General features: G+C 44.2%; 63 non-coding genes across 63 annotated transcripts; all 63 read left to right on the top strand.

Annotated features, from left to right (window-relative positions):
* Positions 1-58: 58 nt before the first annotated feature.
* trnal-uaa (transfer RNA leucine (anticodon UAA)) lies at positions 59-170 on the top strand. Its single transcript has 2 exons — positions 59-96; positions 125-170. It is a non-coding gene; the product is annotated as a tRNA-Leu (tRNA).
* A 100-nt stretch (positions 171-270) lies between these two features.
* On the top strand, positions 271-381 carry trnal-caa (transfer RNA leucine (anticodon CAA)). Its single transcript has 2 exons — positions 271-308; positions 336-381. It is a non-coding gene; the product is annotated as a tRNA-Leu (tRNA).
* A 99-nt stretch (positions 382-480) lies between these two features.
* On the top strand, positions 481-592 carry trnal-uaa (transfer RNA leucine (anticodon UAA)). The gene is made up of 2 exons: positions 481-518; positions 547-592. It is a non-coding gene; the product is annotated as a tRNA-Leu (tRNA).
* Positions 593-904: 312 nt separating this feature from the next.
* trnal-uaa (transfer RNA leucine (anticodon UAA)) lies at positions 905-1,016 on the top strand. The gene is made up of 2 exons: positions 905-942; positions 971-1,016. It is a non-coding gene; the product is annotated as a tRNA-Leu (tRNA).
* A 312-nt stretch (positions 1,017-1,328) lies between these two features.
* On the top strand, positions 1,329-1,440 carry trnal-uaa (transfer RNA leucine (anticodon UAA)). Its single transcript has 2 exons — positions 1,329-1,366; positions 1,395-1,440. It is a non-coding gene; the product is annotated as a tRNA-Leu (tRNA).
* Positions 1,441-1,540: 100 nt separating this feature from the next.
* Positions 1,541-1,651, top strand: trnal-caa (transfer RNA leucine (anticodon CAA)). Its single transcript has 2 exons — positions 1,541-1,578; positions 1,606-1,651. It is a non-coding gene; the product is annotated as a tRNA-Leu (tRNA).
* Positions 1,652-1,751: 100 nt separating this feature from the next.
* Positions 1,752-1,862, top strand: trnal-caa (transfer RNA leucine (anticodon CAA)). Its single transcript has 2 exons — positions 1,752-1,789; positions 1,817-1,862. It is a non-coding gene; the product is annotated as a tRNA-Leu (tRNA).
* A 100-nt stretch (positions 1,863-1,962) lies between these two features.
* On the top strand, positions 1,963-2,073 carry trnal-caa (transfer RNA leucine (anticodon CAA)). The gene is made up of 2 exons: positions 1,963-2,000; positions 2,028-2,073. It is a non-coding gene; the product is annotated as a tRNA-Leu (tRNA).
* A 99-nt stretch (positions 2,074-2,172) lies between these two features.
* On the top strand, positions 2,173-2,284 carry trnal-uaa (transfer RNA leucine (anticodon UAA)). The gene is made up of 2 exons: positions 2,173-2,210; positions 2,239-2,284. It is a non-coding gene; the product is annotated as a tRNA-Leu (tRNA).
* Positions 2,285-2,384: 100 nt separating this feature from the next.
* Positions 2,385-2,495, top strand: trnal-caa (transfer RNA leucine (anticodon CAA)). The gene is made up of 2 exons: positions 2,385-2,422; positions 2,450-2,495. It is a non-coding gene; the product is annotated as a tRNA-Leu (tRNA).
* A 99-nt stretch (positions 2,496-2,594) lies between these two features.
* Positions 2,595-2,706, top strand: trnal-uaa (transfer RNA leucine (anticodon UAA)). Its single transcript has 2 exons — positions 2,595-2,632; positions 2,661-2,706. It is a non-coding gene; the product is annotated as a tRNA-Leu (tRNA).
* Positions 2,707-3,018: 312 nt separating this feature from the next.
* Positions 3,019-3,130, top strand: trnal-uaa (transfer RNA leucine (anticodon UAA)). The gene is made up of 2 exons: positions 3,019-3,056; positions 3,085-3,130. It is a non-coding gene; the product is annotated as a tRNA-Leu (tRNA).
* A 100-nt stretch (positions 3,131-3,230) lies between these two features.
* trnal-caa (transfer RNA leucine (anticodon CAA)) lies at positions 3,231-3,341 on the top strand. The gene is made up of 2 exons: positions 3,231-3,268; positions 3,296-3,341. It is a non-coding gene; the product is annotated as a tRNA-Leu (tRNA).
* Positions 3,342-3,440: 99 nt separating this feature from the next.
* On the top strand, positions 3,441-3,552 carry trnal-uaa (transfer RNA leucine (anticodon UAA)). Its single transcript has 2 exons — positions 3,441-3,478; positions 3,507-3,552. It is a non-coding gene; the product is annotated as a tRNA-Leu (tRNA).
* Positions 3,553-3,864: 312 nt separating this feature from the next.
* trnal-uaa (transfer RNA leucine (anticodon UAA)) lies at positions 3,865-3,976 on the top strand. Its single transcript has 2 exons — positions 3,865-3,902; positions 3,931-3,976. It is a non-coding gene; the product is annotated as a tRNA-Leu (tRNA).
* A 312-nt stretch (positions 3,977-4,288) lies between these two features.
* trnal-uaa (transfer RNA leucine (anticodon UAA)) lies at positions 4,289-4,400 on the top strand. The gene is made up of 2 exons: positions 4,289-4,326; positions 4,355-4,400. It is a non-coding gene; the product is annotated as a tRNA-Leu (tRNA).
* Positions 4,401-4,500: 100 nt separating this feature from the next.
* On the top strand, positions 4,501-4,611 carry trnal-caa (transfer RNA leucine (anticodon CAA)). The gene is made up of 2 exons: positions 4,501-4,538; positions 4,566-4,611. It is a non-coding gene; the product is annotated as a tRNA-Leu (tRNA).
* Positions 4,612-4,711: 100 nt separating this feature from the next.
* On the top strand, positions 4,712-4,822 carry trnal-caa (transfer RNA leucine (anticodon CAA)). Its single transcript has 2 exons — positions 4,712-4,749; positions 4,777-4,822. It is a non-coding gene; the product is annotated as a tRNA-Leu (tRNA).
* Positions 4,823-4,921: 99 nt separating this feature from the next.
* On the top strand, positions 4,922-5,033 carry trnal-uaa (transfer RNA leucine (anticodon UAA)). The gene is made up of 2 exons: positions 4,922-4,959; positions 4,988-5,033. It is a non-coding gene; the product is annotated as a tRNA-Leu (tRNA).
* A 100-nt stretch (positions 5,034-5,133) lies between these two features.
* Positions 5,134-5,244, top strand: trnal-caa (transfer RNA leucine (anticodon CAA)). The gene is made up of 2 exons: positions 5,134-5,171; positions 5,199-5,244. It is a non-coding gene; the product is annotated as a tRNA-Leu (tRNA).
* Positions 5,245-5,344: 100 nt separating this feature from the next.
* trnal-caa (transfer RNA leucine (anticodon CAA)) lies at positions 5,345-5,455 on the top strand. Its single transcript has 2 exons — positions 5,345-5,382; positions 5,410-5,455. It is a non-coding gene; the product is annotated as a tRNA-Leu (tRNA).
* A 100-nt stretch (positions 5,456-5,555) lies between these two features.
* On the top strand, positions 5,556-5,666 carry trnal-caa (transfer RNA leucine (anticodon CAA)). The gene is made up of 2 exons: positions 5,556-5,593; positions 5,621-5,666. It is a non-coding gene; the product is annotated as a tRNA-Leu (tRNA).
* A 312-nt stretch (positions 5,667-5,978) lies between these two features.
* trnal-uaa (transfer RNA leucine (anticodon UAA)) lies at positions 5,979-6,089 on the top strand. The gene is made up of 2 exons: positions 5,979-6,016; positions 6,044-6,089. It is a non-coding gene; the product is annotated as a tRNA-Leu (tRNA).
* Positions 6,090-6,188: 99 nt separating this feature from the next.
* Positions 6,189-6,300, top strand: trnal-uaa (transfer RNA leucine (anticodon UAA)). The gene is made up of 2 exons: positions 6,189-6,226; positions 6,255-6,300. It is a non-coding gene; the product is annotated as a tRNA-Leu (tRNA).
* A 100-nt stretch (positions 6,301-6,400) lies between these two features.
* Positions 6,401-6,511, top strand: trnal-caa (transfer RNA leucine (anticodon CAA)). The gene is made up of 2 exons: positions 6,401-6,438; positions 6,466-6,511. It is a non-coding gene; the product is annotated as a tRNA-Leu (tRNA).
* A 309-nt stretch (positions 6,512-6,820) lies between these two features.
* On the top strand, positions 6,821-6,932 carry trnal-uaa (transfer RNA leucine (anticodon UAA)). The gene is made up of 2 exons: positions 6,821-6,858; positions 6,887-6,932. It is a non-coding gene; the product is annotated as a tRNA-Leu (tRNA).
* A 100-nt stretch (positions 6,933-7,032) lies between these two features.
* On the top strand, positions 7,033-7,143 carry trnal-caa (transfer RNA leucine (anticodon CAA)). The gene is made up of 2 exons: positions 7,033-7,070; positions 7,098-7,143. It is a non-coding gene; the product is annotated as a tRNA-Leu (tRNA).
* A 100-nt stretch (positions 7,144-7,243) lies between these two features.
* trnal-caa (transfer RNA leucine (anticodon CAA)) lies at positions 7,244-7,354 on the top strand. The gene is made up of 2 exons: positions 7,244-7,281; positions 7,309-7,354. It is a non-coding gene; the product is annotated as a tRNA-Leu (tRNA).
* A 100-nt stretch (positions 7,355-7,454) lies between these two features.
* On the top strand, positions 7,455-7,565 carry trnal-caa (transfer RNA leucine (anticodon CAA)). The gene is made up of 2 exons: positions 7,455-7,492; positions 7,520-7,565. It is a non-coding gene; the product is annotated as a tRNA-Leu (tRNA).
* A 480-nt stretch (positions 7,566-8,045) lies between these two features.
* Positions 8,046-8,157, top strand: trnal-uaa (transfer RNA leucine (anticodon UAA)). Its single transcript has 2 exons — positions 8,046-8,083; positions 8,112-8,157. It is a non-coding gene; the product is annotated as a tRNA-Leu (tRNA).
* A 100-nt stretch (positions 8,158-8,257) lies between these two features.
* trnal-caa (transfer RNA leucine (anticodon CAA)) lies at positions 8,258-8,368 on the top strand. The gene is made up of 2 exons: positions 8,258-8,295; positions 8,323-8,368. It is a non-coding gene; the product is annotated as a tRNA-Leu (tRNA).
* Positions 8,369-8,468: 100 nt separating this feature from the next.
* Positions 8,469-8,579, top strand: trnal-caa (transfer RNA leucine (anticodon CAA)). Its single transcript has 2 exons — positions 8,469-8,506; positions 8,534-8,579. It is a non-coding gene; the product is annotated as a tRNA-Leu (tRNA).
* Positions 8,580-8,678: 99 nt separating this feature from the next.
* trnal-uaa (transfer RNA leucine (anticodon UAA)) lies at positions 8,679-8,790 on the top strand. Its single transcript has 2 exons — positions 8,679-8,716; positions 8,745-8,790. It is a non-coding gene; the product is annotated as a tRNA-Leu (tRNA).
* A 100-nt stretch (positions 8,791-8,890) lies between these two features.
* Positions 8,891-9,001, top strand: trnal-caa (transfer RNA leucine (anticodon CAA)). Its single transcript has 2 exons — positions 8,891-8,928; positions 8,956-9,001. It is a non-coding gene; the product is annotated as a tRNA-Leu (tRNA).
* A 100-nt stretch (positions 9,002-9,101) lies between these two features.
* trnal-caa (transfer RNA leucine (anticodon CAA)) lies at positions 9,102-9,212 on the top strand. The gene is made up of 2 exons: positions 9,102-9,139; positions 9,167-9,212. It is a non-coding gene; the product is annotated as a tRNA-Leu (tRNA).
* Positions 9,213-9,312: 100 nt separating this feature from the next.
* On the top strand, positions 9,313-9,423 carry trnal-caa (transfer RNA leucine (anticodon CAA)). The gene is made up of 2 exons: positions 9,313-9,350; positions 9,378-9,423. It is a non-coding gene; the product is annotated as a tRNA-Leu (tRNA).
* Positions 9,424-9,735: 312 nt separating this feature from the next.
* On the top strand, positions 9,736-9,846 carry trnal-uaa (transfer RNA leucine (anticodon UAA)). Its single transcript has 2 exons — positions 9,736-9,773; positions 9,801-9,846. It is a non-coding gene; the product is annotated as a tRNA-Leu (tRNA).
* A 99-nt stretch (positions 9,847-9,945) lies between these two features.
* Positions 9,946-10,057, top strand: trnal-uaa (transfer RNA leucine (anticodon UAA)). Its single transcript has 2 exons — positions 9,946-9,983; positions 10,012-10,057. It is a non-coding gene; the product is annotated as a tRNA-Leu (tRNA).
* Positions 10,058-10,157: 100 nt separating this feature from the next.
* Positions 10,158-10,268, top strand: trnal-caa (transfer RNA leucine (anticodon CAA)). The gene is made up of 2 exons: positions 10,158-10,195; positions 10,223-10,268. It is a non-coding gene; the product is annotated as a tRNA-Leu (tRNA).
* Positions 10,269-10,577: 309 nt separating this feature from the next.
* trnal-uaa (transfer RNA leucine (anticodon UAA)) lies at positions 10,578-10,689 on the top strand. Its single transcript has 2 exons — positions 10,578-10,615; positions 10,644-10,689. It is a non-coding gene; the product is annotated as a tRNA-Leu (tRNA).
* Positions 10,690-10,789: 100 nt separating this feature from the next.
* On the top strand, positions 10,790-10,900 carry trnal-caa (transfer RNA leucine (anticodon CAA)). The gene is made up of 2 exons: positions 10,790-10,827; positions 10,855-10,900. It is a non-coding gene; the product is annotated as a tRNA-Leu (tRNA).
* Positions 10,901-11,000: 100 nt separating this feature from the next.
* trnal-caa (transfer RNA leucine (anticodon CAA)) lies at positions 11,001-11,111 on the top strand. Its single transcript has 2 exons — positions 11,001-11,038; positions 11,066-11,111. It is a non-coding gene; the product is annotated as a tRNA-Leu (tRNA).
* A 100-nt stretch (positions 11,112-11,211) lies between these two features.
* On the top strand, positions 11,212-11,322 carry trnal-caa (transfer RNA leucine (anticodon CAA)). The gene is made up of 2 exons: positions 11,212-11,249; positions 11,277-11,322. It is a non-coding gene; the product is annotated as a tRNA-Leu (tRNA).
* A 100-nt stretch (positions 11,323-11,422) lies between these two features.
* On the top strand, positions 11,423-11,535 carry trnal-caa (transfer RNA leucine (anticodon CAA)). The gene is made up of 2 exons: positions 11,423-11,462; positions 11,490-11,535. It is a non-coding gene; the product is annotated as a tRNA-Leu (tRNA).
* A 100-nt stretch (positions 11,536-11,635) lies between these two features.
* trnal-caa (transfer RNA leucine (anticodon CAA)) lies at positions 11,636-11,746 on the top strand. Its single transcript has 2 exons — positions 11,636-11,673; positions 11,701-11,746. It is a non-coding gene; the product is annotated as a tRNA-Leu (tRNA).
* A 100-nt stretch (positions 11,747-11,846) lies between these two features.
* trnal-caa (transfer RNA leucine (anticodon CAA)) lies at positions 11,847-11,957 on the top strand. The gene is made up of 2 exons: positions 11,847-11,884; positions 11,912-11,957. It is a non-coding gene; the product is annotated as a tRNA-Leu (tRNA).
* A 99-nt stretch (positions 11,958-12,056) lies between these two features.
* trnal-uaa (transfer RNA leucine (anticodon UAA)) lies at positions 12,057-12,168 on the top strand. The gene is made up of 2 exons: positions 12,057-12,094; positions 12,123-12,168. It is a non-coding gene; the product is annotated as a tRNA-Leu (tRNA).
* A 100-nt stretch (positions 12,169-12,268) lies between these two features.
* On the top strand, positions 12,269-12,379 carry trnal-caa (transfer RNA leucine (anticodon CAA)). The gene is made up of 2 exons: positions 12,269-12,306; positions 12,334-12,379. It is a non-coding gene; the product is annotated as a tRNA-Leu (tRNA).
* A 100-nt stretch (positions 12,380-12,479) lies between these two features.
* trnal-caa (transfer RNA leucine (anticodon CAA)) lies at positions 12,480-12,590 on the top strand. Its single transcript has 2 exons — positions 12,480-12,517; positions 12,545-12,590. It is a non-coding gene; the product is annotated as a tRNA-Leu (tRNA).
* Positions 12,591-12,689: 99 nt separating this feature from the next.
* trnal-uaa (transfer RNA leucine (anticodon UAA)) lies at positions 12,690-12,801 on the top strand. Its single transcript has 2 exons — positions 12,690-12,727; positions 12,756-12,801. It is a non-coding gene; the product is annotated as a tRNA-Leu (tRNA).
* Positions 12,802-12,901: 100 nt separating this feature from the next.
* Positions 12,902-13,012, top strand: trnal-caa (transfer RNA leucine (anticodon CAA)). The gene is made up of 2 exons: positions 12,902-12,939; positions 12,967-13,012. It is a non-coding gene; the product is annotated as a tRNA-Leu (tRNA).
* A 100-nt stretch (positions 13,013-13,112) lies between these two features.
* On the top strand, positions 13,113-13,223 carry trnal-caa (transfer RNA leucine (anticodon CAA)). Its single transcript has 2 exons — positions 13,113-13,150; positions 13,178-13,223. It is a non-coding gene; the product is annotated as a tRNA-Leu (tRNA).
* A 99-nt stretch (positions 13,224-13,322) lies between these two features.
* trnal-uaa (transfer RNA leucine (anticodon UAA)) lies at positions 13,323-13,434 on the top strand. Its single transcript has 2 exons — positions 13,323-13,360; positions 13,389-13,434. It is a non-coding gene; the product is annotated as a tRNA-Leu (tRNA).
* A 100-nt stretch (positions 13,435-13,534) lies between these two features.
* On the top strand, positions 13,535-13,645 carry trnal-caa (transfer RNA leucine (anticodon CAA)). The gene is made up of 2 exons: positions 13,535-13,572; positions 13,600-13,645. It is a non-coding gene; the product is annotated as a tRNA-Leu (tRNA).
* Positions 13,646-13,745: 100 nt separating this feature from the next.
* Positions 13,746-13,856, top strand: trnal-caa (transfer RNA leucine (anticodon CAA)). Its single transcript has 2 exons — positions 13,746-13,783; positions 13,811-13,856. It is a non-coding gene; the product is annotated as a tRNA-Leu (tRNA).
* A 99-nt stretch (positions 13,857-13,955) lies between these two features.
* Positions 13,956-14,067, top strand: trnal-uaa (transfer RNA leucine (anticodon UAA)). Its single transcript has 2 exons — positions 13,956-13,993; positions 14,022-14,067. It is a non-coding gene; the product is annotated as a tRNA-Leu (tRNA).
* A 312-nt stretch (positions 14,068-14,379) lies between these two features.
* Positions 14,380-14,491, top strand: trnal-uaa (transfer RNA leucine (anticodon UAA)). The gene is made up of 2 exons: positions 14,380-14,417; positions 14,446-14,491. It is a non-coding gene; the product is annotated as a tRNA-Leu (tRNA).
* Positions 14,492-14,591: 100 nt separating this feature from the next.
* trnal-caa (transfer RNA leucine (anticodon CAA)) lies at positions 14,592-14,702 on the top strand. Its single transcript has 2 exons — positions 14,592-14,629; positions 14,657-14,702. It is a non-coding gene; the product is annotated as a tRNA-Leu (tRNA).
* Positions 14,703-14,802: 100 nt separating this feature from the next.
* On the top strand, positions 14,803-14,913 carry trnal-caa (transfer RNA leucine (anticodon CAA)). The gene is made up of 2 exons: positions 14,803-14,840; positions 14,868-14,913. It is a non-coding gene; the product is annotated as a tRNA-Leu (tRNA).
* A 100-nt stretch (positions 14,914-15,013) lies between these two features.
* On the top strand, positions 15,014-15,124 carry trnal-caa (transfer RNA leucine (anticodon CAA)). Its single transcript has 2 exons — positions 15,014-15,051; positions 15,079-15,124. It is a non-coding gene; the product is annotated as a tRNA-Leu (tRNA).
* Positions 15,125-15,223: 99 nt separating this feature from the next.
* On the top strand, positions 15,224-15,335 carry trnal-uaa (transfer RNA leucine (anticodon UAA)). The gene is made up of 2 exons: positions 15,224-15,261; positions 15,290-15,335. It is a non-coding gene; the product is annotated as a tRNA-Leu (tRNA).
* A 100-nt stretch (positions 15,336-15,435) lies between these two features.
* trnal-caa (transfer RNA leucine (anticodon CAA)) lies at positions 15,436-15,546 on the top strand. Its single transcript has 2 exons — positions 15,436-15,473; positions 15,501-15,546. It is a non-coding gene; the product is annotated as a tRNA-Leu (tRNA).
* A 100-nt stretch (positions 15,547-15,646) lies between these two features.
* Positions 15,647-15,757, top strand: trnal-caa (transfer RNA leucine (anticodon CAA)). Its single transcript has 2 exons — positions 15,647-15,684; positions 15,712-15,757. It is a non-coding gene; the product is annotated as a tRNA-Leu (tRNA).
* Positions 15,758-15,808: the final 51 nt, after the last annotated feature.

Raw genomic sequence — 15,808 nt, forward strand, 5'->3', positions numbered from 1 at the left:
TTGGACATGCTGCTTTTTAGATGGTATATTTATCGTTTTTTAATACATCAGTTCAAATGTCAGGATGGCCGAGTGGTCTAAGGCGCCAGACTTAAGTTTCGACTCTGTTCTCAGCAAAAAAGACTTCTGGTCTCCAATTGGAGGCGTGGGTTCAAATCCCACTTCTGACATGTCAAACTACTTTTATGATTCACTCTGGACACTGACTCATTTGGACATGCTTCTTTTTTAGGTGGTATATTCATCGTTTTTTAACACTGCAATGCTAATGTCAGGATGGCCGAGTGGTCTAAGGCGCCAGACTCAAGGTTGAAAACCTTTCTCAGGAAAGAGGCTTCTGGTCTCCGATTGGAGGCGTGGGTTCAAATCCCACTTCTGACATGTCAAACTACTTTTATGATTCACTCTGGACACTGACTCATTTGGACATGCTGCTTTTTAGATGGTATATTTATCGTTTTTTAATACATCAGTTCAAATGTCAGGATGGCCGAGTGGTCTAAGGCGCCAGACTTAAGTTTCGACTCTGTTCTCAGCAAAAAAGACTTCTGGTCTCCAATTGGAGGCGTGGGTTCAAATCCCACTTCTGACATGTCAAACTACTTTTATGATTCACTCTGGACACTGACTCATTTGGACATGCTGCTTTTTTAGGTGGTATATTCATCGTTTTTCAACACTGCACAGCTAATGTCAGGATGGCCGAGTGGTCTAAGGCGCCAGACTCAAGGTTGGAAACCTTTCTCAGGAAAGAGGCTTCTGGTCTCTCCGATTGGAGGCGTGGGTTCAAATCCCTCTTCTGACATGTCAAACTACTTTTATGATTCACTGTGGACACTGACTCATTTGGACATGCTGCTTTTTAGATGGTATATTTATCGTTTTTTAATACATCAGTTCAAATGTCAGGATGGCCGAGTGGTCTAAGGCGCCAGACTTAAGTTTCGACTCTGTTCTCAGCAAAAAAGACTTCTGGTCTCCAATTGGAGGCGTGGGTTCAAATCCCACTTCTGACATGTCAAACTACTTTTATGATTCACTCTGGACACTGACTCATTTGGACATGCTGCTTTTTTAGGTGGTATATTCATCGTTTTTCAACACTGCACTGCTAATGTCAGGATGGCCGAGTGGTCTAAGGCGCCAGACTCAAGGTTGGAAACCTTTCTCAGGAAAGAGGCTTCTGGTCTCTCCGATTGGAGGCGTGGGTTCAAATCCCTCTTCTGACATGTCAAACTACTTTTATGATTCACTGTGGACACTGACTCATTTGGACATGCTGCTTTTTAGATGGTATATTTATCGTTTTTTAATACATCAGTTCAAATGTCAGGATGGCCGAGTGGTCTAAGGCGCCAGACTTAAGTTTCGACTCTGTTCTCAGCAAAAAAGACTTCTGGTCTCCAATTGGAGGCGTGGGTTCAAATCCCACTTCTGACATGTCAAACTACTTTTATGATTCACTCTGGACACTGACTCATTTGGACATGCTTCTTTTTTAGGTGGTATATTCATCGTTTTTTAACACTGCAGTGCTAATGTCAGGATGGCCGAGTGGTCTAAGGCGCCAGACTCAAGGTTGGAAACCTTTATCAGGAAAGAGGCTTCTGGTCTCCGATTGGAGGCGTGGGTTCAAATCCCACTTCTGACATGTCAAACTGCTTTTATGATTCACTCTGGACACTGACTCATTTGGACATGCTGCTTTTTTAGGTGGTATATTCATCGTTTTTTAACACTGCAGTGCTAATGTCAGGATGGCCGAGTGGTCTAAGGCGCCAGACTCAAGGTTGGAAACCTTTCTCAGGAAAGAGGCTTCTGGTCTCCGATTGGAGGCGTGGGTTCAAGTCCCACTTCTGACATGTCAAACTGCTTTTATGATTCACTCTGGACACTGACTCATTTGGACATGCTGCTTTTTTAGGTGGTATATTCATCGTTTTTCAACACTGCACTGCTAAAGTCAGGATGGCCGAGTGGTCTAAGGCGCCAGACTCAAGGTTGGAAACCTTTCTCAGGAAAGAGGCTTCTGGTCTCCGATTGGAGGCGTGGGTTCAAATCCCACTTCTGACATGTCAAACTACTTTTATGATTCACTCTGGACACTGACTCATTTGGACATGCTGGTTTTTAGATGGTATATTTATCGTTTTTTAATACATCAGTTCAAATGTCAGGATGGCCGAGTGGTCTAAGGCGCCAGACTTAAGTTTCGACTCTGTTCTCAGCAAAAAAGACTTCTGGTCTCCAATTGGAGGCGTGGGTTCAAATCCCACTTCTGACATGTCAAACTACTTTTATGATTCACTCTGGACACTGACTCATTTGGACATGCTGCTTTTTTAGGTGGTATATTCATCGTTTTTTAACACTGCAGTGCTAATGTCAGGATGGCCGAGTGGTCTAAGGCGCCAGACTCAAGGTTGGAAACCTTTCTCAGGAAAGAGGCTTCTGGTCTCCGATTGGAGGCGTGGGTTCAAATCCCACTTCTGACATGTCAAACTACTTTTATGATTCACTCTGGACACTGACTCATTTGGACATGCTGGTTTTTAGATGGTATATTTATCGTTTTTTAATACATCAGTTCAAATGTCAGGATGGCCGAGTGGTCTAAGGCGCCAGACTTAAGTTTCGACTCTGTTCTCAGCAAAAAAGACTTCTGGTCTCCAATTGGAGGCGTGGGTTCAAATCCCACTTCTGACATGTCAAACTACTTTTATGATTCACTCTGGACACTGACTCATTTGGACATGCTGCTTTTTTACGTGGTATATTCATCGTTTTTCAACACTGCACTGCTAATGTCAGGATGGCCGAGTGGTCTAAGGCGCCAGACTCAAGGTTGGAAACCTTTCTCAGGAAAGAGGCTTCTGTCCTCTCTGATTGGAGGCGTGGGTTCAAATCCCTCTTCTGACATGTCAAACTACTTTTATGATTCACTGTGGACACTGACTCATTTGGACATGCTGCTTTTTAGATGGTATATTTATCGTTTTTTAATACATCAGTTCAAATGTCAGGATGGCCGAGTGGTCTAAGGCGCCAGACTTAAGTTTCGACTCTGTTCTCAGCAAAAAAGACTTCTGGTCTCCAATTGGAGGCGTGGGTTCAAATCCCACTTCTGACATGTCAAACTACTTTTATGATTCACTCTGGACACTGACTCATTTGGACATGCTTCTTTTTTAGGTGGTATATTCATCGTTTTTTAACACTGCAATGCTAATGTCAGGATGGCCGAGTGGTCTAAGGCGCCAGACTCAAGGTTGAAAACCTTTCTCAGGAAAGAGGCTTCTGGTCTCCGATTGGAGGCGTGGGTTCAAATCCCACTTCTGACATGTCAAACTACTTTTATGATTCACTCTGGACACTGACTCATTTGGACATGCTGCTTTTTAGATGGTATATTTATCGTTTTTTAATACATCAGTTCAAATGTCAGGATGGCCGAGTGGTCTAAGGCGCCAGACTTAAGTTTCGACTCTGTTCTCAGCAAAAAAGACTTCTGGTCTCCAATTGGAGGCGTGGGTTCAAATCCCACTTCTGACATGTCAAACTACTTTTATGATTCACTCTGGACACTGACTCATTTGGACATGCTGCTTTTTTAGGTGGTATATTCATCGTTTTTCAACACTGCACAGCTAATGTCAGGATGGCCGAGTGGTCTAAGGCGCCAGACTCAAGGTTGGAAACCTTTCTCAGGAAAGAGGCTTCTGGTCTCTCCGATTGGAGGCGTGGGTTCAAATCCCTCTTCTGACATGTCAAACTACTTTTATGATTCACTGTGGACACTGACTCATTTGGACATGCTGCTTTTTAGATGGTATATTTATCGTTTTTTAATACATCAGTTCAAATGTCAGGATGGCCGAGTGGTCTAAGGCGCCAGACTTAAGTTTCGACTCTGTTCTCAGCAAAAAAGACTTCTGGTCTCCAATTGGAGGCGTGGGTTCAAATCCCACTTCTGACATGTCAAACTACTTTTATGATTCACTCTGGACACTGACTCATTTGGACATGCTGCTTTTTTAGGTGGTATATTCATCGTTTTTCAACACTGCACTGCTAATGTCAGGATGGCCGAGTGGTCTAAGGCGCCAGACTCAAGGTTGGAAACCTTTCTCAGGAAAGAGGCTTCTGGTCTCTCCGATTGGAGGCGTGGGTTCAAATCCCTCTTCTGACATGTCAAACTACTTTTATGATTCACTGTGGACACTGACTCATTTGGACATGCTGCTTTTTAGATGGTATATTTATCGTTTTTTAATACATCAGTTCAAATGTCAGGATGGCCGAGTGGTCTAAGGCGCCAGACTTAAGTTTCGACTCTGTTCTCAGCAAAAAAGACTTCTGGTCTCCAATTGGAGGCGTGGGTTCAAATCCCACTTCTGACATGTCAAACTACTTTTATGATTCACTCTGGACACTGACTCATTTGGACATGCTTCTTTTTTAGGTGGTATATTCATCGTTTTTTAACACTGCAGTGCTAATGTCAGGATGGCCGAGTGGTCTAAGGCGCCAGACTCAAGGTTGGAAACCTTTATCAGGAAAGAGGCTTCTGGTCTCCGATTGGAGGCGTGGGTTCAAATCCCACTTCTGACATGTCAAACTGCTTTTATGATTCACTCTGGACACTGACTCATTTGGACATGCTGCTTTTTTAGGTGGTATATTCATCGTTTTTTAACACTGCAGTGCTAATGTCAGGATGGCCGAGTGGTCTAAGGCGCCAGACTCAAGGTTGGAAACCTTTCTCAGGAAAGAGGCTTCTGGTCTCCGATTGGAGGCGTGGGTTCAAGTCCCACTTCTGACATGTCAAACTACTTTTATGATTCACTCTGGACACTGACTCATTTGGACATGCTGCTTTTTAGATGGTATATTTATCGTTTTTAAATACATCAGTTCAAATGTCAGGATGGCCGAGTGGTCTAAGGCGCCAGACTTAAGTTTCGACTCTGTTCTCAGCAAAAAAGACTTCTGGTCTCCAATTGGAGGCGTCGGTTCAAATCCCACTTCTGACATGTCAAACTACTTTTATGATTCACTCTGGACACTGACTCATTTGGACATGCTGCTTTTTTAGGTGGTATATTCATCGTTTTTTAACACTGCAGTGCTAATGTCAGGATGGCCGAGTGGTCTAAGGCGCCAGACTCAAGGTTGCAAACCTTTCTCAGGAAAGAGGCTTCTGGTCTCCGATTGGAGGCGTGGGTTCAAATCCCACTTCTGACATGTCAAACTACTTTTATGATTCACTCTGGACACTGACTCATTTGGACATGCTGCTTTTTTAGGTGGTATATTCATCGTTTTTCAACACTGCACTGCTAAAGTCAGGATGGCCGAGTGGTCCAAGGCGCCAGACTCAAGGTTGGAAACCTTTCTCAGGAAAGAGGCTTCTGGTCTCCGATTGGAGGCGTGGGTTCGAATCCCACTTCTGACATGTCAAACTGCTTTTATGATTCACTCTGGACACTGACTCATTTGGACATGCTGCTTTTTTACGTGGTATATTCATCGTTTTTCAACACTGCACTGCTAATGTCAGGATGGCCGAGTGGTCTAAGGCGCCAGACTCAAGGTTGGAAACCTTTCTCAGGAAAGAGGCTTCTGGTCTCCGATTGGAGGCGTGGGTTCAAATCCCACTTCTGACATGTCAAACTGCTTTTATGATTCACTCTGGACACTGACTCATTTGGACATGCTGCTTTTTTAGGTGGTATATTCATCGTTTTTCAACACTGCACTGCTAATGTCAGGATGGCCGAGTGGTCTTTTAGGCGCCAGACTCAAGGTTGGAAACCTTTCTCAGGAAAGAGGCTTCTGGTCTCCGATTGTAGGCGTGGGTTCAAATCCCACTTCTGACATGTCAAACTACTTTTATGATTCACTCTGGACACTGACTCATTTGGACATGCTGGTTTTTAGATGGTATATTTATCGTTTTTTAATACATCAGTTCAAATGTCAGGATGGCCGAGTGGTCTAAGGCGCCAGACTTAAGGTTGGAAACCTTTCTCAGGAAAGAGGCTTCTGGTCTCCGATTGGAGGCGTGGGTTCAAATCCCACTTCTGACATGTCAAACTACTTTTATGATTCACTGTGGACACTGACTCATTTGAACATGCTGGTTTTTAGATGGTATATTTATCGTTTTTTAATACATCAGTTCAAATGTCAGGATGGCCGAGTGGTCTAAGGCGCCAGACTTAAGTTTCGACTCTGTTCTCAGCAAAAAAGATTTCTGGTCTCCAATTGGAGGCGTGGGTTCAAATCCCACTTCTGACATGTCAAACTACTTTTATGATTCACTCTGGACAGTGACTCATTTGGACATGCTTCTTTTTTAGGTGGTATATTCATCGTTTTTTAACACTGCAGTGCTAATGTCAGGATGGCCGAGTGGTCTAAGGCGCCAGACTCAAGGTTGGAAACCTTTATCAGGAAAGAGGCTTCTGGTCTCCGATTGGAGGCGTGGGTTCAAATCCCACTTCTGACATGTCAAACTGCTTTTATGATTCACTCTGGACACTGACTCATTTGGACATGCTGCTTTTTTAGGTGGTATATTCATCGTTTTTTAACACTGCAGTGCTAATGTCAGGATGGCCGAGTGGTCTAAGGCGCCAGACTCAAGGTTGGAAACCTTTCTCAGGAAAGAGGCTTCTGGTCTCCGATTGGAGGCTCGGTTCAAATCCCACTTCTGACATGTCAAACTACTTTTATGATTCACTCTGGACACTGACTCATTTGGACATGCTGCTTTTTAGATGGTATATTTATCGTTTTTAAATACATCAGTTCAAATGTCAGGATGGCCGAGTGGTCTAAGGCGCCAGACTTAAGTTTCGACTCTGTTCTCAGCAAAAAAGACTTCTGGTCTCCAATTGGAGGCGTCGGTTCAAATCCCACTTCTGACATGTCAAACTACTTTTATGATTCACTCTGGACACTGACTCATTTGGACATGCTGCTTTTTTAGGTGGTATATTCATCGTTTTTTAACACTGCAGTGCTAATGTCAGGATGGCCGAGTGGTCTAAGGCGCCAGACTCAAGGTTGGAAACCTTTCTCAGGAAAGAGGCTTCTGGTCTCCGATTGGAGGCGTGGGTTCAAATCCCACTTCTGACATGTCAAACTACTTTTATGATTCACTCTGGACACTGACTCATTTGGACATGCTGCTTTTTTAGGTGGTATATTCATCGTTTTTCAACACTGCACTGCTAAAGTCAGGATGGCCGAGTGGTCCAAGGCGCCAGACTCAAGGTTGGAAACCTTTCTCAGGAAAGAGGCTTCTGGTCTCCGATTGGAGGCGTGGGTTCAAATCCCACTTCTGACATGTCAAACTGCTTTTATGATTCACTCTGGACACTGACTCATTTGGACATGCTGCTTTTTTACGTGGTATATTCATCGTTTTTCAACACTGCACTGCTAATGTCAGGATGGCCGAGTGGTCTAAGGCGCCAGACTCAAGGTTGGAAACCTTTCTCAGGAAAGAGGCTTCTGGTCTCCGATTGGAGGCGTGGGTTCAAATCCCACTTCTGACATGTCAAACTGCTTTTATGATTCACTCTGGACACTGACTCATTTGGACATGCTGCTTTTTTAGGTGGTATATTCATCGTTTTTCAACACTGCACTGCTAATGTCAGGATGGCCGAGTGGTCTTTTAGGCGCCAGACTCAAGGTTGGAAACCTTTCTCAGGAAAGAGGCTTCTGGTCTCCGATTGGAGGCGTGGGTTCAACTCATGACTCATTTGGACATGCTGGTTTTTAGATGGTATATTTATCGTTTTTTAATACATCAGTTCAAATGTCAGGATGGCCGAGTGGTCTAAGGCGCCAGACTCAAGGTTGGAAACCTTTCTCAGGAAAGAGGCTTCTGGTCTCTCCGATTGGAGGCGTGGGTTCAAATCCCTCTTCTGACATGTCAAACTACTTTTATGATTCACTGTGGACACTGACTCATTTGGACATGCTGCTTTTTAGATGGTATATTTATCGTTTTTTAATACATCAGTTCAAATGTCAGGATGGCCGAGTGGTCTAAGGCGCCAGACTTAAGTTTCGACTCTGTTCTCAGCAAAAAAGACTTCTGGTCTCCAATTGGAGGCGTGGGTTCAAATCCCACTTCTGACATGTCAAACTACTTTTATGATTCACTCTGGACACTGACTCATTTGGACATGCTTCTTTTTTAGGTGGTATATTCATCGTTTTTTAACACTGCAGTGCTAATGTCAGGATGGCCGAGTGGTCTAAGGCGCCAGACTCAAGGTTGGAAACCTTTATCAGGAAAGAGGCTTCTGGTCTCCGATTGGAGGCGTGGGTTCAAATCCCACTTCTGACATGTCAAACTGCTTTTATGATTCACTCTGGACACTGACTCATTTGGACATGCTGCTTTTTTAGGTGGTATATTCATCGTTTTTTAACACTGCAGTGCTAATGTCAGGATGGCCGAGTGGTCTAAGGCGCCAGACTCAAGGTTGGAAACCTTTCTCAGGAAAGAGGCTTCTGGTCTCCGATTGGAGGCGTGGGTTCAAATCCCACTTCTGACATGTCAAACTACTTTTATGATTCACTCTGGACACTGACTCATTTGGACATGCTGCTTTTTAGATGGTATATTTATCGTTTTTAAATACATCAGTTCAAATGTCAGGATGGCCGAGTGGTCTAAGGCGCCAGACTTAAGTTTCGACTCTGTTCTCAGCAAAAAAGACTTCTGGTCTCCAATTGGAGGCGTCGGTTCAAATCCCACTTCTGACATGTCAAACTACTTTTATGATTCACTCTGGACACTGACTCATTTGGACATGCTGCTTTTTTAGGTGGTATATTCATCGTTTTTTAACACTGCAGTGCTAATGTCAGGATGGCCGAGTGGTCTAAGGCGCCAGACTCAAGGTTGCAAACCTTTCTCAGGAAAGAGGCTTCTGGTCTCCGATTGGAGGCGTGGGTTCAAATCCCACTTCTGACATGTCAAACTACTTTTATGATTCACTCTGGACACTGACTCATTTGGACATGCTGCTTTTTTAGGTGGTATATTCATCGTTTTTCAACACTGCACTGCTAAAGTCAGGATGGCCGAGTGGTCCAAGGCGCCAGACTCAAGGTTGGAAACCTTTCTCAGGAAAGAGGCTTCTGGTCTCCGATTGGAGGCGTGGGTTCAAATCCCACTTCTGACATGTCAAACTGCTTTTATGATTCACTCTGGACACTGACTCATTTGGACATGCTGCTTTTTTAGGTGGTATATTCATCGTTTTTCAACACTGCACTGCTAATGTCAGGATGGCCGAGTGGTCTAAGGCGCCAGACTCAAGGTTGGAAACCTTTCTCAGGAAGGAGGCTTCTGGTCTCCGATTGGAGGCGTGGGTTCAAATCCCACTTCTGACATGTCAAACTGCTTTTATGATTCACTCTGGACACTGACTCATTTGGACATGCTGCTTTTTTAGGTGGTATATTCATCGTTTTTCAACACTGCACTGCTAATGTCAGGATGGCCGAGTGGTCTTTTAGGCGCCAGACTCAAGGTTGGAAACCTTTCTCAGGAAAGAGGCTTCTGGTCTCCGATTGTAGGCGTGGGTTCAAATCCCACTTCTGACATGTCAAACTACTTTTATGATTCACTCTGGACACTGACTCATTTGGACATGCTGGTTTTTAGATGGTATATTTATCGTTTTTTAATACATCAGTTCAAATGTCAGGATGGCCGAGTGGTCTAAGGCGCCAGACTTAAGGTTGGAAACCTTTCTCAGGAAAGAGGCTTCTGGTCTCCGATTGGAGGCGTGGGTTCAAATCCCACTTCTGACATGTCAAACTACTTTTATGATTCACTGTGGACACTGACTCATTTGGACATGCTGGTTTTTAGATGGTATATTTATCGTTTTTTAATACATCAGTTCAAATGTCAGGATGGCCGAGTGGTCTAAGGCGCCAGACTTAAGTTTCGACTCTGTTCTCAGCAAAAAAGACTTCTGGTCTCCAATTGGAGGCGTGGGTTCAAATCCCACTTCTGACATGTCAAACTACTTTTATGATTCACTCTGGACAGTGACTCATTTGGACATGCTTCTTTTTTAGGTGGTATATTCATCGTTTTTTAACACTGCAGTGCTAATGTCAGGATGGCCGAGTGGTCTAAGGCGCCAGACTCAAGGTTGGAAACCTTTATCAGGAAAGAGGCTTCTGGTCTCCGATTGGAGGCGTGGGTTCAAATCCCACTTCTGACATGTCAAACTGCTTTTATGATTCACTCTGGACACTGACTCATTTGGACATGCTGCTTTTTTAGGTGGTATATTCATCGTTTTTTAACACTGCAGTGCTAATGTCAGGATGGCCGAGTGGTCTAAGGCGCCAGACTCAAGGTTGGAAACCTTTCTCAGGAAAGAGGCTTCTGGTCTCCGATTGGAGGCTCGGTTCAAATCCCACTTCTGACATGTCAAACTACTTTTATGATTCACTCTGGACACTGACTCATTTGGACATGCTGCTTTTTAGATGGTATATTTATCGTTTTTAAATACATCAGTTCAAATGTCAGGATGGCCGAGTGGTCTAAGGCGCCAGACTTAAGTTTCGACTCTGTTCTCAGCAAAAAAGACTTCTGGTCTCCAATTGGAGGCGTCGGTTCAAATCCCACTTCTGACATGTCAAACTACTTTTATGATTCACTCTGGACACTGACTCATTTGGACATGCTGCTTTTTTAGGTGGTATATTCATCGTTTTTTAACACTGCAGTGCTAATGTCAGGATGGCCGAGTGGTCTAAGGCGCCAGACTCAAGGTTGGAAACCTTTCTCAGGAAAGAGGCTTCTGGTCTCCGATTGGAGGCGTGGGTTCAAATCCCACTTCTGACATGTCAAACTACTTTTATGATTCACTCTGGACACTGACTCATTTGGACATGCTGCTTTTTTAGGTGGTATATTCATCGTTTTTCAACACTGCACTGCTAAAGTCAGGATGGCCGAGTGGTCCAAGGCGCCAGACTCAAGGTTGGAAACCTTTCTCAGGAAAGAGGCTTCTGGTCTCCGATTGGAGGCGTGGGTTCAAATCCCACTTCTGACATGTCAAACTGCTTTTATGATTCACTCTGGACACTGACTCATTTGGACATGCTGCTTTTTTACGTGGTATATTCATCGTTTTTCAACACTGCACTGCTAATGTCAGGATGGCCGAGTGGTCTAAGGCGCCAGACTCAAGGTTGGAAACCTTTCTCAGGAAAGAGGCTTCTGGTCTCCGATTGGAGGCGTGGGTTCAAATCCCACTTCTGACATGTCAAACTGCTTTTATGATTCACTCTGGACACTGACTCATTTGGACATGCTGCTTTTTTAGGTGGTATATTCATCGTTTTTCAACACTGCACTGCTAATGTCAGGATGGCCGAGTGGACTTTTAGGCGCCAGACTCAAGGTTGGAAACCTTTCTCAGGAAAGAGGCTTCTGGTCTCCGATTGGAGGCGTGGGTTCAAATCCCACTTCTGACATGTCAAACTACTTTTATGATTCACTCTGGACACTGACTCATTTGGACATGCTGCTTTTTTAGGTGGTATATTCATCGTTTTTTAACACTGCACTGCTAATGTCAGGATGGCCGAGTGGTCTAAGGCGCCAGACTCAAGGTTGGAAACCTTTCTCAGGAAAGAGGCTTCTGGTCTCCGATTGGAGGCGTGGGTTCAAATCCCACTTCTGACATGTCAAACTGCTTTTATGATTCACTCTGGACACTGACTCATTTGGACATGCTGCTTTTTTAGGTGGTATATTCATCGTTTTTCAACACTGCACTGCTAAAGTCAGGATGGCCGAGTGGTCTAAGGCGCCAGACTCAAGGTTGGAAACCTTTCTCAGGAAAGAGGCTTCTGGTCTCCGATTGGAGGCGTGGGTTCAAATCCCACTTCTGACATGTCAAACTACTTTTATGATTCACTCTGGACACTGACTCATTTGGACATGCTGCTTTTTAGATGGTATATTTATCGTTTTTTAATACATCAGTTCAAATGTCAGGATGGCCGAGTGGTCTAAGGCGCCAGACTTAAGTTTCGACTCTGTTCTCAGCAAAAAAGACTTCTGGTCTCCAATTGGAGGCGTGGGTTCAAATCCCACTTCTGACATGTCAAACTACTTTTATGATTCACTCTGGACACTGACTCATTTGGACATGCTGCTTTTTTAGGTGGTATATTCATCGTTTTTTAACACTGCAGTGCTAATGTCAGGATGGCCGAGTGGTCTAAGGCGCCAGACTCAAGGTTGGAAACCTTTCTCAGGAAAGAGGCTTCTGGTCTCCGATTGGAGGCGTGGGTTCAAATCCCACTTCTGACATGTCAAACTACTTTTATAATTCACTCTGGAAACTGACTCATTTGGACATGCTGCTTTTTTAGGTGGTATATTCATCGTTTTTCAACACTGCACTGCTAAAGTCAGGATGGCCGAGTGGTCTAAGGCGCCAGACTCAAGGTTGGAAACCTTTCTCAGGAAAGAGGCTTCTGGTCTCCGATTGGAGGCGTGGGTTCAAATCCCACTTCTGACATGTCAAACTACTTTTATGATTCACTGTGGACACTGACTCATTTGGACATGCTGCTTTTTAGATGGTATATTTATCGTTTTTTAATACATCAGTTCAAATGTCAGGATGGCCGAGTGGTCTAAGGCGCCAGACTTAAGTTTCGACTCTGTTCTCAGCAAAAAAGACTTCTGGTCTCCAATTGGAGGCGTGGGTTCAAATCCCACTTCTGACATGTCAAACTACTTTTATGATTCACTCTGGACACTGACTCATTTGGACATGCTGCTTTTTTAGGTGGTATATTCATCGTTTTTTAACACTGCAGTGCTAATGTCAGGATGGCCGAGTGGTCTAAGGCGCCAGACTCAAGGTTGGAAACCTTTCTCAGGAAAGAGGCTTCTGGTCTCCGATTGGAGGCGTGGGTTCAAATCCCACTTCTGACATGTCAAACTGCTTTTATGATTCACTCTGGACACTGACTCATTTGGACATGCTGCTTTTTTAGGTGGTATATTCATCGTTTTTCAACACTGCACTGCTAAAGTCAGGATGGCCGAGTGGTCTAAGGCGCCAGACTCAAGGTTGGAAACCTTTCTCAGGAAAGAGGCTTCTGGTCTCCGATTGGAGGCGTGGGTTCAAATCCCACTTCTGACATGTCAAACTACTTTTATGATTCACTCTGGACACTGACTCATTTGGACATGCTGCTTTTTAGATGGTATATTTATCGTTTTTTAATACATCAGTTCAAATGTCAGGATGGCCGAGTGGTCTAAGGCGCCAGACTTAAGTTTCGACTCTGTTCTCAGCAAAAAAGACTTCTGGTCTCCAATTGGAGGCGTGGGTTCAAATCCCACTTCTGACATGTCAAACTACTTTTATGATTCACTCTGGACACTGACTCATTTGGACATGCTGCTTTTTTAGGTGGTATATTCATCGTTTTTTAACACTGCAGTGCTAATGTCAGGATGGCCGAGTGGTCTAAGGCGCCAGACTCAAGGTTGGAAACCTTTCTCAGGAAAGAGGCTTCTGGTCTCCGATTGGAGGCGTGGGTTCAAATCCCACTTCTGACATGTCAAACTACTTTTATGATTCACTCTGGAAACTGACTCATTTGGACATGCTGCTTTTTTAGGTGGTATATTCATCGTTTTTCAACACTGCACTGCTAAAGTCAGGATGGCCGAGTGGTCTAAGGCGCCAGACTCAAGGTTGGAAACCTTTCTCAGGAAAGAGGCTTCTGGTCTCCGATTGGAGGCGTGGGTTCAAATCCCACTTCTGACATGTCAAACTACTTTTATGATTCACTCTGGACACTGACTCATTTGGACATGCTGGTTTTTAGATGGTATATTTATCGTTTTTTAATACATCAGTTCAAATGTCAGGATGGCCGAGTGGTCTAAGGCGCCAGACTTAAGTTTCGACTCTGTTCTCAGCAAAAAAGACTTCTGGTCTCCAATTGTAGGCGTGGGTTCAAATCCCACTTCTGACATGTCAAACTACTTTTATGATTCACTCTGGACACTGACTCATTTGGACATGCTGCTTTTTTAGGTGGTATATTCATCGTTTTTCAACACTGCACTGCTAATGTCAGGATGGCCGAGTGGTCTAAGGCGCCAGACTCAAGGTTGGAAACCTTTCTCAGGAAAGAGGCTTCTGGTCTCTCCGATTGGAGGCGTGGGTTCAAATCCCTCTTCTGACATGTCAAACTACTTTTATGATTCACTGTGGACACTGACTCATTTGGACATGCTGCTTTTTAGATGGTATATTTATCGTTTTTTAATACATCAGTTCAAATGTCAGGATGGCCGAGTGGTCTAAGGCGCCAGACTTAAGTTTCGACTCTGTTCTCAGCAAAAAAGACTTCTGGTCTCCAATTGGAGGCGTGGGTTCAAATCCCACTTCTGACATGTCAAACTACTTTTATGATTCACTCTGGACACTGACTCATTTGGACATGCTTCTTTTTTAGGTGGTATATTCATCGTTTTTTAACACTGCAGTGCTAATGTCAGGATGGCCGAGTGGTCTAAGGCGCCAGACTCAAGGTTGGAAACCTTTATCAGGAAAGAGGCTTCTGGTCTCCGATTGGAGGCGTGGGTTCAAATCCCACTTCTGACATGTCAAACTGCTTTTATGATTCACTCTGGACACTGACTCATTTGGACATGCTGCTTTTTTAGGTGGTATATTCATCGTTTTTTAACACTGCAGTGCTAATGTCAGGATGGCCGAGTGGTCTAAGGCGCCAGACTCAAGGTTGGAAACCTTTCTCAGGAAAGAGGCTTCTGGTCTCCGATTGGAGGCGTGGGTTCAAATCCCACTTCTGACATGTCAAACTGCTTTTATGATTCACTCTGGACACTGACTCATTTGGACATGCTGCTTTTTTAGGTGGTATATTCATCGTTTTTCAACACTGCACTGCTAAAGTCAGGATGGCCGAGTGGTCTAAGGCGCCAGACTCAAGGTTGGAAACCTTTCTCAGGAAAGAGGCTTCTGGTCTCCGATTGGAGGCGTGGGTTCAAATCCCACTTCTGACATGTCAAACTACTTTTATGATTCACTCTGGACACTGACTCATTTGGACATGCTGCTTTTTAGATGGTATATTTATCGTTTTTTAATACATCAGTTCAAATGTCAGGATGGCCGAGTGGTCTAAGGCGCCAGACTTAAGTTTCGACTCTGTTCTCAGCAAAAAAGACTTCTGGTCTCCAATTGGAGGCGTGGGTTCAAATCCCACTTCTGACATGTCAAACTACTTTTATGATTCACTCTGGACACTGACTCATTTGGACATGCTGCTTTTTTAGGTGGTATATTCATCGTTTTTTAACACTGCAGTGCTAATGTCAGGATGGCCGAGTGGTCTAAGGCGCCAGACTCAAGGTTGGAAACCTTTCTCAGGAAAGAGGCTTCTGGTCTCCGATTGGAGGCGTGGGTTCAAATCCCACTTCTGACATGTCAAACTACTTTTATGATTCACTCTGGAAACTGACTCATTTGGACATGCTGCTTTTTTAGGTGGTATATTCATCGTTTTTCAACACTGCACTGCTAAAGTCAGGATGGCCGAGTGGTCTAAGGCGCCAGACTCAAGGTTGGAAACCTTTCTCAGGAAAGAGGCTTCTGGTCTCCGATTGGAGGCGTGGGTTCAAATCCCACTTCTGACATGTCAAACTACTTTTATGATTCACTCTGGACACTGACTCATTTGGACATGC

This window comes from Pungitius pungitius, chromosome 2, assembly GCF_949316345.1.
Source record: "Pungitius pungitius chromosome 2, fPunPun2.1, whole genome shotgun sequence".
NCBI lineage: Eukaryota > Metazoa > Chordata > Actinopteri > Perciformes > Gasterosteidae > Pungitius > Pungitius pungitius.